General features: G+C 41.7%; 8 non-coding genes across 8 annotated transcripts; 4 read left to right on the top strand and 4 right to left on the bottom strand.

The window, feature by feature from the left end:
* Positions 1-7,436: 7,436 nt before the first annotated feature.
* Positions 7,437-7,546, bottom strand: TRNAL-CAA (transfer RNA leucine (anticodon CAA)). The gene is made up of 2 exons: positions 7,509-7,546; positions 7,437-7,482 (listed from the first exon to the last, which is right to left on the bottom strand). It is a non-coding gene; the product is annotated as a tRNA-Leu (tRNA).
* A 276-nt stretch (positions 7,547-7,822) lies between these two features.
* On the top strand, positions 7,823-7,895 carry TRNAR-UCG (transfer RNA arginine (anticodon UCG)). The gene has a single exon. It is a non-coding gene; the product is annotated as a tRNA-Arg (tRNA).
* A 1,154-nt stretch (positions 7,896-9,049) lies between these two features.
* On the bottom strand, positions 9,050-9,159 carry TRNAL-CAA (transfer RNA leucine (anticodon CAA)). Its single transcript has 2 exons — positions 9,122-9,159; positions 9,050-9,095 (listed from the first exon to the last, which is right to left on the bottom strand). It is a non-coding gene; the product is annotated as a tRNA-Leu (tRNA).
* Positions 9,160-9,435: 276 nt separating this feature from the next.
* On the top strand, positions 9,436-9,508 carry TRNAR-UCG (transfer RNA arginine (anticodon UCG)). The gene has a single exon. It is a non-coding gene; the product is annotated as a tRNA-Arg (tRNA).
* Positions 9,509-10,662: 1,154 nt separating this feature from the next.
* On the bottom strand, positions 10,663-10,772 carry TRNAL-CAA (transfer RNA leucine (anticodon CAA)). The gene is made up of 2 exons: positions 10,735-10,772; positions 10,663-10,708 (listed from the first exon to the last, which is right to left on the bottom strand). It is a non-coding gene; the product is annotated as a tRNA-Leu (tRNA).
* A 275-nt stretch (positions 10,773-11,047) lies between these two features.
* Positions 11,048-11,120, top strand: TRNAR-UCG (transfer RNA arginine (anticodon UCG)). Its single transcript has one exon. It is a non-coding gene; the product is annotated as a tRNA-Arg (tRNA).
* A 1,154-nt stretch (positions 11,121-12,274) lies between these two features.
* TRNAL-CAA (transfer RNA leucine (anticodon CAA)) lies at positions 12,275-12,384 on the bottom strand. The gene is made up of 2 exons: positions 12,347-12,384; positions 12,275-12,320 (listed from the first exon to the last, which is right to left on the bottom strand). It is a non-coding gene; the product is annotated as a tRNA-Leu (tRNA).
* A 276-nt stretch (positions 12,385-12,660) lies between these two features.
* Positions 12,661-12,733, top strand: TRNAQ-UUG (transfer RNA glutamine (anticodon UUG)). The gene has a single exon. It is a non-coding gene; the product is annotated as a tRNA-Gln (tRNA).
* Positions 12,734-13,223: the final 490 nt, after the last annotated feature.

Raw genomic sequence — 13,223 nt, 5'->3', positions numbered from 1 at the left:
AAAGATATGATCCACACCGCAAATGGAACACTGCAATTGGTTTTCTTGCAACCTGAACTCTTTTCAAGGAAGGGTCCGTTGAAATTTCAACAAATCAGTCTTGTCAGAAGAGGGAATAACCCCACCTCTTTCACTAAAGGTCAGAACATACAGGGAAGACCTGTAAGTTATTGCCAAAACCTATCTCCTGAGTTCGGTCTCCTTACATATGTAATGCTATGTTTTTGGCGTTGCTAAGGCCTCACACTCGACTCACACTAGCACACAGACTAGGTAAATACATAGCTTACGACTTCACACTGTATTAGGATATTTATTCAATTATTTACATTATTTACAGGTATAGCAGTGAATCATGGATAAGTAATAGAGTAAAGAATCAATACATTACCGGATATTGCATCATCACTCCGTATCGGGGGACCAGCGATCGTCAGGAGGCAGCGCATACACAACATCACACAACTCGTCAGTAGTGGAGAGTCCCATCAGAGCAAGGGAAATCTCTCTTTCTTATACTCATAGCTCCACCCATTTTCCCTATTGCATCCTGGGGATGCACAGGCATGAGCTTCACTATGGTTGGATGACTTATAGTCAATATTTTCATAAACAGAACTAGTTCTAGTTAAGTTGCGCATTCCCTGAAACAGTTAATTCAGGGTTACGCGCTTATTGCAACACAATGTTATATAACCATATCACGTGCCACGCATGCTCAGTACTTGTTGTGACTGGGTGGGTTCGTCCTTCAGCCTATCCACAACGTGGAAGTATGATTCATCCCTCGTGATAACCGCGTGAACACAGCGCACAGCCGTATGTTTTTATAACTTGCAGTAACCTTTTGTTCTTCTGTCAATGGTTTTCTTATGGAGAATGGTGCATCACTACTAAAAGATCAAAATATGTCCTATCTGCCTACAGACTAGCTTGCTAATGTGTTTCTTACCTAACAGCCAGTCATTCACACAGACTCTTCAGACTTGTATCACATTCGGTCCTTAGTGATGACCATTAACATATGAAACCATGACAACTTTTTTCCTCTTACAACAGATCCCATATGCCACATACCAGTTCCATCTGGATAGGATAACTATAACAATCATTACAATCAAAAAATAGGATGAACTATACACTTCATCATTGTTTCTGCTGATGGCGAATAACCCATAAATACATCCCACCAATGGTGAGAGGTGGCATCTGCTATGGCAGAGCCCACTTTAACAATTTTGTTTGCAATCACGGCAGTACTGAGCTGGTGTACGATTATACTTCTATTCAACTTTTTAATAGCACTTTGTCACTTCCGTTAGATTTTTCAACAATCCGCTTTAGTTTAGTCAGGTTTAGTTCCCAATTGGGAACTTCCAAACCTTGGCCTTGCCAGGAAACCTTTGTAGTTAACGTTATGTCTGGCATCAACATAAAAGTTTCATTTTCCCATTGGAATACAGTGATACTGTGTATGCATCCTGCAAAAGGCACCCTCATTTTAGGGACCACCTGATGATCTGTCACTACACATACCACTTGAGGTGTTATTTCCACCATCCAGCGGTATGTTATAGGCATTATGGTCCACCCACATTTGTTTACAGTGTTCTGTAACAAACAAGGTTCATATGCAGTAGACTGTAACTTACATATTTTACTGTTTAAAGTATTATCACAAAAAGTCAAATCATGTGTTCTGTTGCTGTCATCAATAACCTGTCCATAAAACGTAGGTACCCAGAAGTGCTGATCACCTTCTGGCCCAATTAATAATGGCAAAATAACATACTTACACATTATACCACTTTTAGTAACATTGTAAAGTGTCAATTGTCCCATGCAAAATGTATCATTGCACATCACTTTAGGTGCTTTGATATCTGTCCAGTGATCAGTTCTTATCATGGAACTGAACACGGTCCTCCAAACCACCTCACATCCAGTCAACAACCTAGTTTGAAATAACCCTTTCTGTTGTTGCTGTTGTAAGGTTTGCATGGACCAGATAGTCCAGTTTACAATTCTAGTTATATCAACATCTGTTTCATACATAACAGAGGCACTTGCGTTAATTAAATCAAGCAAATCATCATCTATTTTAGCTTGTAACTTAAATGGCGCCCATATAGTTGGCATCCATTTAGCTTGCAAAATTAAGACATCATTTATTTTACTTCCAACGTTATGCAATCTATTTGCTAATGTTTCAATATCAAAACTATTAAGAGTTCCAGTCAATGTCCCATATCCTCCTAACAAAGTGTCATACCACTCTCTTCGTATTTGGTGTGGTTTAGAACAGTTTATGGCAGCTGGAAACGTGATTTTAGCATGAATCACAGTCTTTTAGGCATGTTGCCCCACCTTTACACAAGTGGAAGGTAGTCTCTTTATATGCCCAGGGTCCACTTTAGCATCCATCATATCCACAAATATCAAAGTAGGCCCCACCGAGACATGTTCCATTGAAAGTAACATTGAGAACGTCACATGCTTGCCTAGCATTACCGGTAAAGTTTCTCTGTAGACAACTCTTGGTTTTATTTCCCCACACGAAAGTCACCGTGGATCCCCTGTATCGGTTACTCGACTACCTGAAGTCCATGCATTAACGCCACAGCTTTCCAACCACACGATACCAAGGATTCCAAGGACAATGCCATAGACATGGAGATCAATCTGCAAAAAACCCAAACAAGTGTGACTTATTCTTGCAAATAACATTTTTCCTGTGGGATATATTCCCACTTTTCCTGTTCTGGCCTCCAGCAGAGTTCGGTCCTTGCCTACTGCAATCACATCTGCTGGAGGAGGCGGTCCTTGGGGATTCTGACCCACATTTTAGCTCCAACATTTACTGTATTAGTAGAACCAAAATATTCATCACCCTTTACTGATGGGCTTCCCTCTCTACAAATAAAGGAATTAGGGTCCCTTTACACTTAATCAGCTGCTGTTAACTGTAATCAAAAAATAACAACTGACGTACAGTCCAGCGTCCGTGTCCCCCTATGGCCTCTTTCACACCATACACTGAAAAAACATTGAAATCTTTTCACAGTGCATTGCCATTGGGGAAAAAACAACAACAACAAAAAACAAGAAAAAACAAACAACAACAAAATTGTATGCGTACTACTACTAATGCATACCAGCGCATTAAGTGTAAAAGGGCCCTCAGGAGAACCTGGGCTATACAACTCTTTGGCCTGTGTATACACAGTGTCCTCCCCTAAAAACTTTAACCCATCCTCTCTCCTCTTCCAATAATTAACTCACTATTTCCCAGGTTAATCATGATCACTTTAATTTATTCTTGATAGTCGGAGTCAATTACTCCTCCTATTACTATAGCTCCTTTCTGAGCAAAACTGAATTGGGTAGCTATTTGCCCATAATGTTAGTCAGGTATTTTACATCCTATACCTGTGGGAATGGTTGTAACCTGTGAGGGGTTAATGATAACAACTTCTAAAGCATGCAAATCCAACCCAGCTGATACAGGTTTTCCCCTATATGGAGCTACCGCATCCTTATGCATTTTTCAATAAGAAATCGTTTCTACTTTAACCACCCCACCAGCTAGTTTCTGGTATAAACAAAAATCTGTTATCTTCACAGTTTGTATTATTCTAAACTAGCATATGCATACATTCTAGCATCTTTAACAGAGGTATTCTTAAACATATAATACACTATATCAGTAGGGTCTCAAAGCAAACTTCATACAATTCATTAGAAACAACTCAATTCACACTTCATCATCAACACATTCTGCCACTTCACGCCATTCAGCTAATCAGTACAACATTCAACCCTAGAGAAACCAGACATTTCTCTGCAAGACAAACAAATCTCATTTAGTAACTAATGACCTTAGCCCGTTTAAAAAAAAACAAGCTAGGCCTTTCGCTGCGCATGCATGTGCCCGCTGTGCACATGCACCCGCCACGCGCGTGCCCTCATACACCGTTGCGCACACGCTGGCCGCCTCTGGCCCTATCCCCCCTCAACTTTTCCCCTGTGTTTCTGCGCCCCTCCCTGCACATGTGCAGTGCTAAAAAAAAAAAAAACAAAAAAAAAAAAAAAAACTCTGAATAGACGCAGAGACACAGGCATATTATATAAAAAGGTTTTCCAGTCTAATTACGCAATATTTTCATTCTACATTGCCATAATAGACTTCACAATTCTATTTCTTTCACACGGTCTCATCTAATCTAGCTTTCAGCTCAACAGGTAAACAATTTCACTCCTGCACAATTATAGCTAGAAACCAGGGGAAAAGTTTTGCTGGCACAGATGTCACCGTGACATCATAATCACATTTAACCCTGTAACCAAAAAAAAAAAATTAGCATTTGCAGGGATTTGGAAGTTCTAGCAAAACCCAGCACAACACACAACGCACACAAGAAAGTTGCTTTACTGTTTCTCACCTCTTTAACCATTTATTTTATCAAACAAGATGCATGTCCCATGAAGTAAGAGTTAAAGGTCAATATTTTTTTTACAACATGTACTCCTGAATGAAAAAAAAATAATGCTTGCCAAGCGCCCCCAGCTGAGGAGAGCAGCATCTCAAACACTCACTGGCTCGCACACATTCCCTAGGAGCACTCACCGCCCGTGCACAAATGCATTTTTAAAAAAAAAAAACATTCCTCTATGCATTCAATTAAACAAAAAACAGACATATGAATACACGATTAATCAGGACTCGCTATAACGGATTCACCATATAAAACATTCACTAGAAACAACAATGTTAACCCACCTGTCTTGTCCAGATTATATTACCATTTCAACTCTGCAAGTGCAGTCAGATACTGTCACTTTAAGGAATTTGCTTTACAAGTTTAAACACAGCACTCCAAGATTATACTCCGAAATCTACCAACAAAGACACAGACTGTATTAAAAACCGTAGTAGTAAAAGCTGAGATTCACTGTCAGGTTACTCTCTGCCCCTTTTTCCCATCCATATTTTATCATTAAAAATATGGGGTTTTCCTTAAGAGGGACAAAAACAGCAGTAACAACCTAAAGAAAGTTCCCAGCTATTCCTAATCTTTTCAAATGGAACAAAATACATTTGTGCTAAACACTTCCAATTCCAGTTCAATGCACATTGTCCTATTTCTTGTGCAATGATCAGTGGCAGAGTTTGGCTTCCTTTTATTCACAGAAGCTCCCTGCTCCACTGATAACAATCCAAAATGTGTCATCACAGGAGCCTCTTCCCCAGCTACTTCCTCCAGTACATTTATTTTACCAGCTGCAGATTCTGTTACATGTTGGTATTTATCTGCAGCTGCCTGTGATGACACTTGTGCAACTATCACTCTGTCATCCTACTCTAGTTCCTTTTTCTAACAGGACTACCCTTTTTCCAACAGGAATACCCTCAAGTAAAGTAACAACATTGAGGGATTCTGATTCTTTCAACTTACACAATCTTTGTTGAAGCTTTCTATAAGCTGTCAACAACATCCCACTATGCCGCCCGAGAGCGACATCATGCCCCGCCTTAACAGGGCCCCCCCCTAGAGTCTTATCTACATCTAGAGAGAGCAACAACATCACCCGCTTTAACGGGGAAACACTATATTCCAGCATCAGGCAGCGTCCCTCAACCTCAAGTTGAGCCTGTTCCGCCTTTTCTTGATCCTGGAACGCCTTCTGCAATCGCTTGTGCACACCACGATATGCAGAGGCCAACACCCAGCTAATTCTAGCTGGGGTAACTGCATCACCTACCTTGGTAGGGAGTTTCTCAAGTACTTGAACTAAATCAACCGGTTCTGATTCTTTCAACTGCTTATCCCACAATTCTACCAACCCATGGCTAGCTAATTCTACTGCTATAATATTATACGGAGACTCGGTCCAGCCGGGGATCTCCGCAGGTTCTTTTAGGCATTTGGCCTTTTTCTTAAACATATTGCCTTACTTTTGGCACACTGCTAACTGGGCGTGGCTTTGACCAGAGGTGCCCCTCAATTTCTAGACACCAATGGCCAAACTTCCCACAAATAAATTTTGCTTAGTTCAAAAGATATCTTGACTTGAAACTAAGTGGGAGGAGCTATCGACTCCAAACTTTTCCCACACCTGTAATCTGTCCTAAGATATATATATATCAAGTATCAAGTCAATATACCATACAGGGGCAATTTTGCAAAGATTTAGATTACTTGCCCCACTAACTGGCAAAATGCCAAATTTTGCAAAATTACACCCAGAGACCCACAGAATCATAGGCAATATATTTCAGAGGTCAAAAGTCATCCTCGTCGCCATTTATGTAATGCTATGTTTTTGGCGTTGCTAAGGCCTCACACTCGACTCACACTAGCACACAGACTAGGTAAATACATAGCTTACGACTTCACACTGTATTAGGATATTTATTCAATTATTTACATTATTTACAGGTATAGCAGTGAATCATGGATAAGTAATAGAGTAAAGAATCAATACATTACCGGATATTGCATCATCACTCCGTATCGGGGGACCAGCGATCGTCAGGAGGCAGCGCATACACAACATCACACAACTCGTCAGTAGTGGAGAGTCCCATCAGAGCAAGGGAAATCTCTCTTTCTTATACTCATAGCTCCACCCATTTTCCCTATTGCATCCTGGGGATGCACAGGCATGAGCTTCACTATGGTTGGATGACTTATAGTCAATATTTTCATAAACAGAACTAGTTCTAGTTAAGTTGCGCATTCCCTGAAACAGTTAATTCAGGGTTACGCGCTTATTGCAACACAATGTTATATAACCATATCACGTGCCACGCATGCTCAGTACTTGTTGTGACTGGGTGGGTTCGTCCTTCAGCCTATCCACAACGTGGAAGTATGATTCATCCCTCGTGATAACCGCGTGAACACAGCGCACAGCCGTATGTTTTTATAACTTGCAGTAACCTTTTGTTCTTCTGTCAATGGTTTTCTTATGGAGAATGGTGCATCACTACTAAAAGATCAAAATATGTCCTATCTGCCTACAGACTAGCTTGCTAATGTGTTTCTTACCTAACAGCCAGTCATTCACACAGACTCTTCAGACTTGTATCACAACATATTTGTCACTTTACCTGTACACTAACCTTTTAAGATTTAGCAAAACAACTTGCCTCCAAAGCTTCTGATCCTGATGAAGTGAACTAGAAGAGAAGATGAGCTAACCCATATGACTGTAGGTGTGCCAAAGGGGATGGAATTTGTCAGTTTGTAAAACGTGTGTTAGAAAGCTTGTAAAAAAAAGTCGGACTTGTTCCTTTTCTGCGAGATTTTCCAAAAGTCCATGTGAGGTTGCTGTTGAGAAGGCCCTTTGAAGATCCTAGTAAACGAAAAGACCCAAGAGCTTGTTTTGGCAGGCCCGACCAATGTGCCATGATGGACAAAGTGAAATAGCTCTGTCAGAAGTGGGATTTGAACCCACGCCTCCATTCGGAGACCAGAAGGCCCATGAGAAGGGAAGAGACGCCTCTTGAGTCTGGTGCCTTAGACCACTCGGCCATTCTGACAAGCGGTGTACTATGTTCCCATGCAGCTGGCACAATGACTATACTTAACAGAGAAGAGACAACCACAAACTTAGCCTAGAAGACATCATGAACACTGAAAGGCATGCTTTTTCTCTGAAAACACTCATCAAACTGCCATTTTGTATCACTGCAATACCTTAGACAGCAATGTCATGTGCCTGCTCTAACAAATGAAATCCTTTGTGCTCCTTGAGCGTCTTTTTCTATGCGGTGGCTGTTTCCAGTGGAAAATGGTTTCTTCATAAAGAGGCATGAGACCGCGTGGCCTAATGGATAAGGCGTCTGACTTCGGATCAGAAGATTGAGGGTTTGAGTCCCTTCGTGGTCGTTGAGCTCTGTTCTTGTCACTTCTGTAGAGTGTTTGCTCCTCTTGTTGTAAATGTCCTCAGAGACTTTGCAAAAGCCTGTGCTTCCTCACTCATGCTTATCATTCAATCCCTGCCCTTGACTGTTTACAGCTACAAAGGTGGCTGCTTTTGCTGAGCTTTCACCACAATGTCAATGACGCTAACTCTTTTCTTACAACTTGTGCAAGTCCCAGCAAAGTTTTTACATCAACCTCAAATAAACACTGCTAGTCCACACTGGGATTCTAACCTTTGCCTTACTTTGAACCCAATACCCTGATGGACCTTGGAAGAGACTCTAAGTGAACTATATGACCCAGGGTTCAAACATTCATGGTGGCATCTCCCTTTCTGCTAAGCATTTTGTTTACTAACATGAGAAAATTTATTTCCTATATGATTTAGGAAATCCTTGTCTGCAATTCTGCTGTAAGCCAGACTTTTACAAAGGTGCAGACACAGCATGTCAAGTGGCACGATGCAATTCCTTCTTGTTGCAAGCTCAACAATTTCAAAAGGTTGCCTCGGTTCCCAATTTATATGAAGAGTTCTTGCCTGAAATTTGGAAAGTGTGTCTGTCATTTCCTCTGAAAAGATATGATCCACACCGCAAATGGAACACTGCAATTGGTTTTCTTGCAACCTGAACTCTTTTCAAGGAAGGGTCCGTTGAAATTTCAACAAATGAGTCTTGTCAGAAGAGGGAATATGCCCACCTCTTTCACCAAAGGTCAGAAAATACAGGGAAGACCTGTAAGTTATTGCCAAAACCTATCTCCTGAGTTCGGTCTCCTTACATATTTGTCACTTTACCTGTACACTAAACTTTTAAGATTTAGCAAAACAAATTGCCTCCAAAGCTTCTGATCCTGATGAAGTGAACTAGAAGAGAAGATGAGCTAACCCATATGACTGTAGGTGTGCCAAAGGGGATGGAATTTGTCAGTTTGTAATATGTGTGTTAGAAAGCTTGTAGAAAAAAGTCGGCCTTGTTCCTTTTCTGCGAGATTTTCCAAAAGTCCATGTGAGGTTGCTGTTGAGAAGGCCCTTTGAAGAGCCTAGTAAATGAAAAGACCCAAGAGCTTGTTTTGGCAGGCCCGACCAATGTGTCATGATGGACAAAGTGAAAAAGCTCTGTCAGAAGTGGGATTTGAACCCACGCCTCCATTTGGAGACCAGAAGGCCCATGAGAAGGGAAGAGAAGCCTCTTGAGTCTGGCGCCTTAGACCACTCGACCATCCTGACAAGCGGTGTACTATGTGCCCATGCAGCTGGCACAATGACTATACTTAACAGAGAAGAGACAACCACAAACTTAGCCTAGAAGACTTCATGAACACTGCAAGGCATGTTTTTTCTCTGAAAACACTCATCAAACTGCCATTTTGGATCACTGCAATACCTTAGACAGCAATGTCATGTGCCTGCTCTAACAAATGAAATCCTTTGTGCTCCTTGAGCATCTTTTCCTATGCGGTGGCTGTTTCCAGTGGAAAATGGTTTCTTCATAAAGAGGCATGAGACCGCGTGGCCTAATGGATAAGGCGTCTGACTTCGGATCAGAAGATTGAGGGTTCGAGTCCCTTCGTGGTCGTTGAGCTCTGTTCTTGTTACTTCTGTAGAGTATTTGCTCCTCTTGTTGTAAATGTCCTCGGAGACTTTGCAAAAGCCTGTGCTTCCTCACTCATGCTTATCATTCAATCCCTGCCCTTGACTGTTTACAGCTACAAAGGTGGCTGCTTTTGCTGAGCTTTCACCACAATGTCAATGACGCTAACTCTTTTCTTACAACTTGTGCAAGTCCCAGCAAAGTTTTTACATCAACCTCAAATAAACACTGCTAGTCCACACTGGGATTCTAACCTTTGCCTTACTTTGAACCCAATACCCTGATGGACCTTGGAAGAGACTCTAAGTAAACTATATGACCCAGGGTTCAAACATTCATGGTGGCATCTCCCTTTCTGCTAAGCATTTTGTTTACTAACATGAGAAAATTAATTTCCTATATGATTTAGGAAATCATTGTCTGCAATTCTGCTGTAAGCCAGACTTTTACAAAGGTGCAGACACAGCATGTCAAGTGGCACGATGCGATTCCTTCTTGTTGCAAGCTCAACAATTTCAAAAGGTTGCCTCGGTTCCCAATTTATATGAAGAGTTCTTGCCTGAAATTTGGAAAGTATGTCTGTCATTTCCTCTGAAAAGATATGATCCACACCGCAAATGGAACACTGCAATTGGTTTTCTTGCAACCTGAACTCTTTTCAAGGAAGGGTCCGTTGAAATTTCAACAAATGAGTCTTGTCAGAAGACGGAATAACCCCACCTCTTTCACCAAAGGTCAGAAGATACAGGGAAGACCTGTAAGTTATTGCCAAAACCTATCTCCTGAGTTCGGTCTCCTTACATATTTGTCACTTTACCTGTACACTAACCTTTTAAGATTTAGCAAAACAAATTGCCTCCAAAGCTTCTGATCCTGATGAAGTGAACTAGAAGAGAAGATGAGCTAACCCATATGACTGTAGGTGTGCCAAAGGGGATGGAATTTGTCAGTTTGTAAAACGTGTGTTAGAAAGCTTGTAGAAAAAAGTCGGCCTTGTTCCTTTTCTGCGAGATTTTCCAAAAGTCCATGTGAGGTTGCTGTTGAGAAGGCCCTTTGAAGAGCCTAGTAAACGAAAAGACCCAAGAGCTTGTTTTGGCAGGCCCGACCAATGTACCATGATGGACAAAGTAAAAAAGCTCTGTCAGAAGTGGGATTTGAACCCACGCCTCCATTCGGAGACCAGAAGGCCCATGAGAAGGGAAGAGAAGACTCTTGAGTCTGGCGCCTTAGACCACTCGGGCATCCTGACAAGCGCTGTACTATGTGCCCATGCAGCTGGCACAATGACTATACTTAACAGAGAAGAGACAACCACAAACTTAGCCTAGAAGACTTCATGAACACTGCAAGGCATGTTTTTTCTCTGAAAACACTCATCAAACTGCCATTTTGGATCACTGCAATACCTTAGACAGCAATGTCATGTGCCTGCTCTAACAAATGAAATCTTTGTGCTCCTTGAGCGTCTTTTCCTATGCGGTGGCTGTTTCCAGTGGAAAATGGTTTCTTCATAAAGAGGCATGAGACCGCGTGGCCTAATGGATAAGGCGTCTGACTTCGGATCAGAAGATTGAGGGTTCGAGTCCCTTCGTGGTCGTTGAGCTCTGTTCTTGTTACTTCTGTAGAGTATTTGCTCCTCTTGTTGTAAATGTCCTCGGAGACTTTGCAAAAGCCTGTGCTTCCTCACTCATGCTTATCATTCAATCCCTGCCCTTGACTGTTTACAGCTACAAAGGTGGCTGCTTTTGCTGAGCTTTCACCACAATGTCAATGACGCTAACTCTTTTCTTACAACTTGTGCAAGTCCCAGCAAAGTTTTTACATCAACCTCAAATAAACACTGCTAGTCCACACTGGGATTCTAACCTTTGCCTTACTTTGAACCCAATACCCTGATGGACCTTGGAAGAGACTCTAAGTAAACTATATGACCCAGGGTTCCAACATTCATGGTGGCATCTCCCTTTCTGCTAAGCATTTTGTTTACTAACATGAGAAAATTAATTTCCTATATGATTTAGGAAATCATTGTCTGCAATTCTGCTGTAAGCCAGACTTTTACAAAGGTGCAGACACAGCATGTCAAGTGGCACGATGCGATTCCTTCTTGTTGCAAGCTCAACAATTTCAAAAAGTTGCCTCGGTTCCCAATTTATATGAAGAGTTCTTGCCTGAAATTTGGAAAGTATGTCTGTCATTTCCTCTGAAAAGATATGATCCACACCGCAAATGGAACACTGCAATTGGTTTTCTTGCAACCTGAACTCTTTTCAAGGAAGGGTCCGTTGAAATTTCAACAAATGAGTCTTGTCAGAAGACGGAATAACCCCACCTCTTTCACCAAAGGTCAGAACATACAGGGAAGACCTGTAAGTTATTGCCAAAACCTATCTCCTGAGTTCGGTCTCCTTACATATTTGTCACTTTACCTGTACACTAACCTTTTAAGATTTAGCAAAACAAATTGCCTCCAAAGCTTCTGATCCTGATGAAGTGAACTAGAGGAGAAGATGAGCTAACCCATATGACTGTAGGTGTGCCAAAGGGGATGGAATTTGTCAGTTTGTAAAACGTGTGTTAGAAAGCTTGTAGAAAAAAGTCGGCCTTGTTCCTTTTCTGCGAGATTTTCCAAAAGTCCATGTGAGGTTGCTGTTGAGAATGCCCTTTGAAGAGCCTAGTAAACGAAAAGACCCAAGAGCTTGTTTTGGCAGGCCCGACCAATGTACCATGATGGACAAAGTGAAAAAGCTCTGTCAGAAGTGGGATTTGACCCCACGCCTCCATTCGGAGACCAGAAGGCCCATGAGAAGGGAAGAGAAGACTCTTGAGTTTGGCGCCTTAGACCACTCGGCCATCCTGACAAGCGGTGTACTATGTGCCCATGCAGCTGGCACAATGACTATACTTAACAGAGAAGAGAAAACCACAAACTTAGCCTAGAAGACTTCATGAACACTGCAAGGCATGTTTTTTCTCTGAAAACACTCATCAAACTGCCATTTTGGATCACTGCAATACCTTAGACAGCAATGTCATGTGCCTGCTCTAACAAATGAAATCCTTTGTGCTCCTTGAGCGTCTTTTCCTATGCGGTGGCTGTTTCCAGTGGAAAATGGTTTCTTCATAAAGAGGCATGAGACCGCGTGGCCTAATGGATAAGGCGTCTGACTTTGGATCAGAAGATTGAGGGTTTGAGTCCCTTCGTGGTCGTTGAGCTCTGTTCTTGTCACTTCTGTAGAGTGTTTGCTCCTCTTGTTGTAAATGTCCTCGGAGACTTTGCAAAAGCCTGTGCTTCCTCACTCATGCTTATCATTCAATCCCTGCCCTTGACTGTTTACAGCTACAAAGGTGGCTGCTTTTGCTGAGCTTTCTTTCACCACAATGTTAATGACGCTAACTCTTTTCTTACAACTTGTGCAAGTCCCAGCAAAGTTTTTACATCAACCTCAAATAAACACTGCTAGTCCACACTGGGATTCTAACCTTTGCCTTACTTTGAACCCAATACCCTGATGGACCTTGGAAGAGACTCTAAGTAAACTATATGACCCAGGGTTCAAACATTCATGGTGGCATCTCCCTTTCTGCTAAGCATTTTGTTTACTAACATGAGAAAATGAATTTCCTATATGATTTAGGAAATCCTTGTCTGCAATTCTGCTGTAAGCCAGACTTTTACAAAGGTGCAGACACAGCATGT

This window comes from Hyperolius riggenbachi, chromosome 8 (genome assembly GCF_040937935.1).
Source record: "Hyperolius riggenbachi isolate aHypRig1 chromosome 8, aHypRig1.pri, whole genome shotgun sequence".
Classification (NCBI taxonomy): domain Eukaryota; kingdom Metazoa; phylum Chordata; class Amphibia; order Anura; family Hyperoliidae; genus Hyperolius; species Hyperolius riggenbachi.
This window is presented reverse-complemented; position numbering and strand designations above follow the sequence as displayed.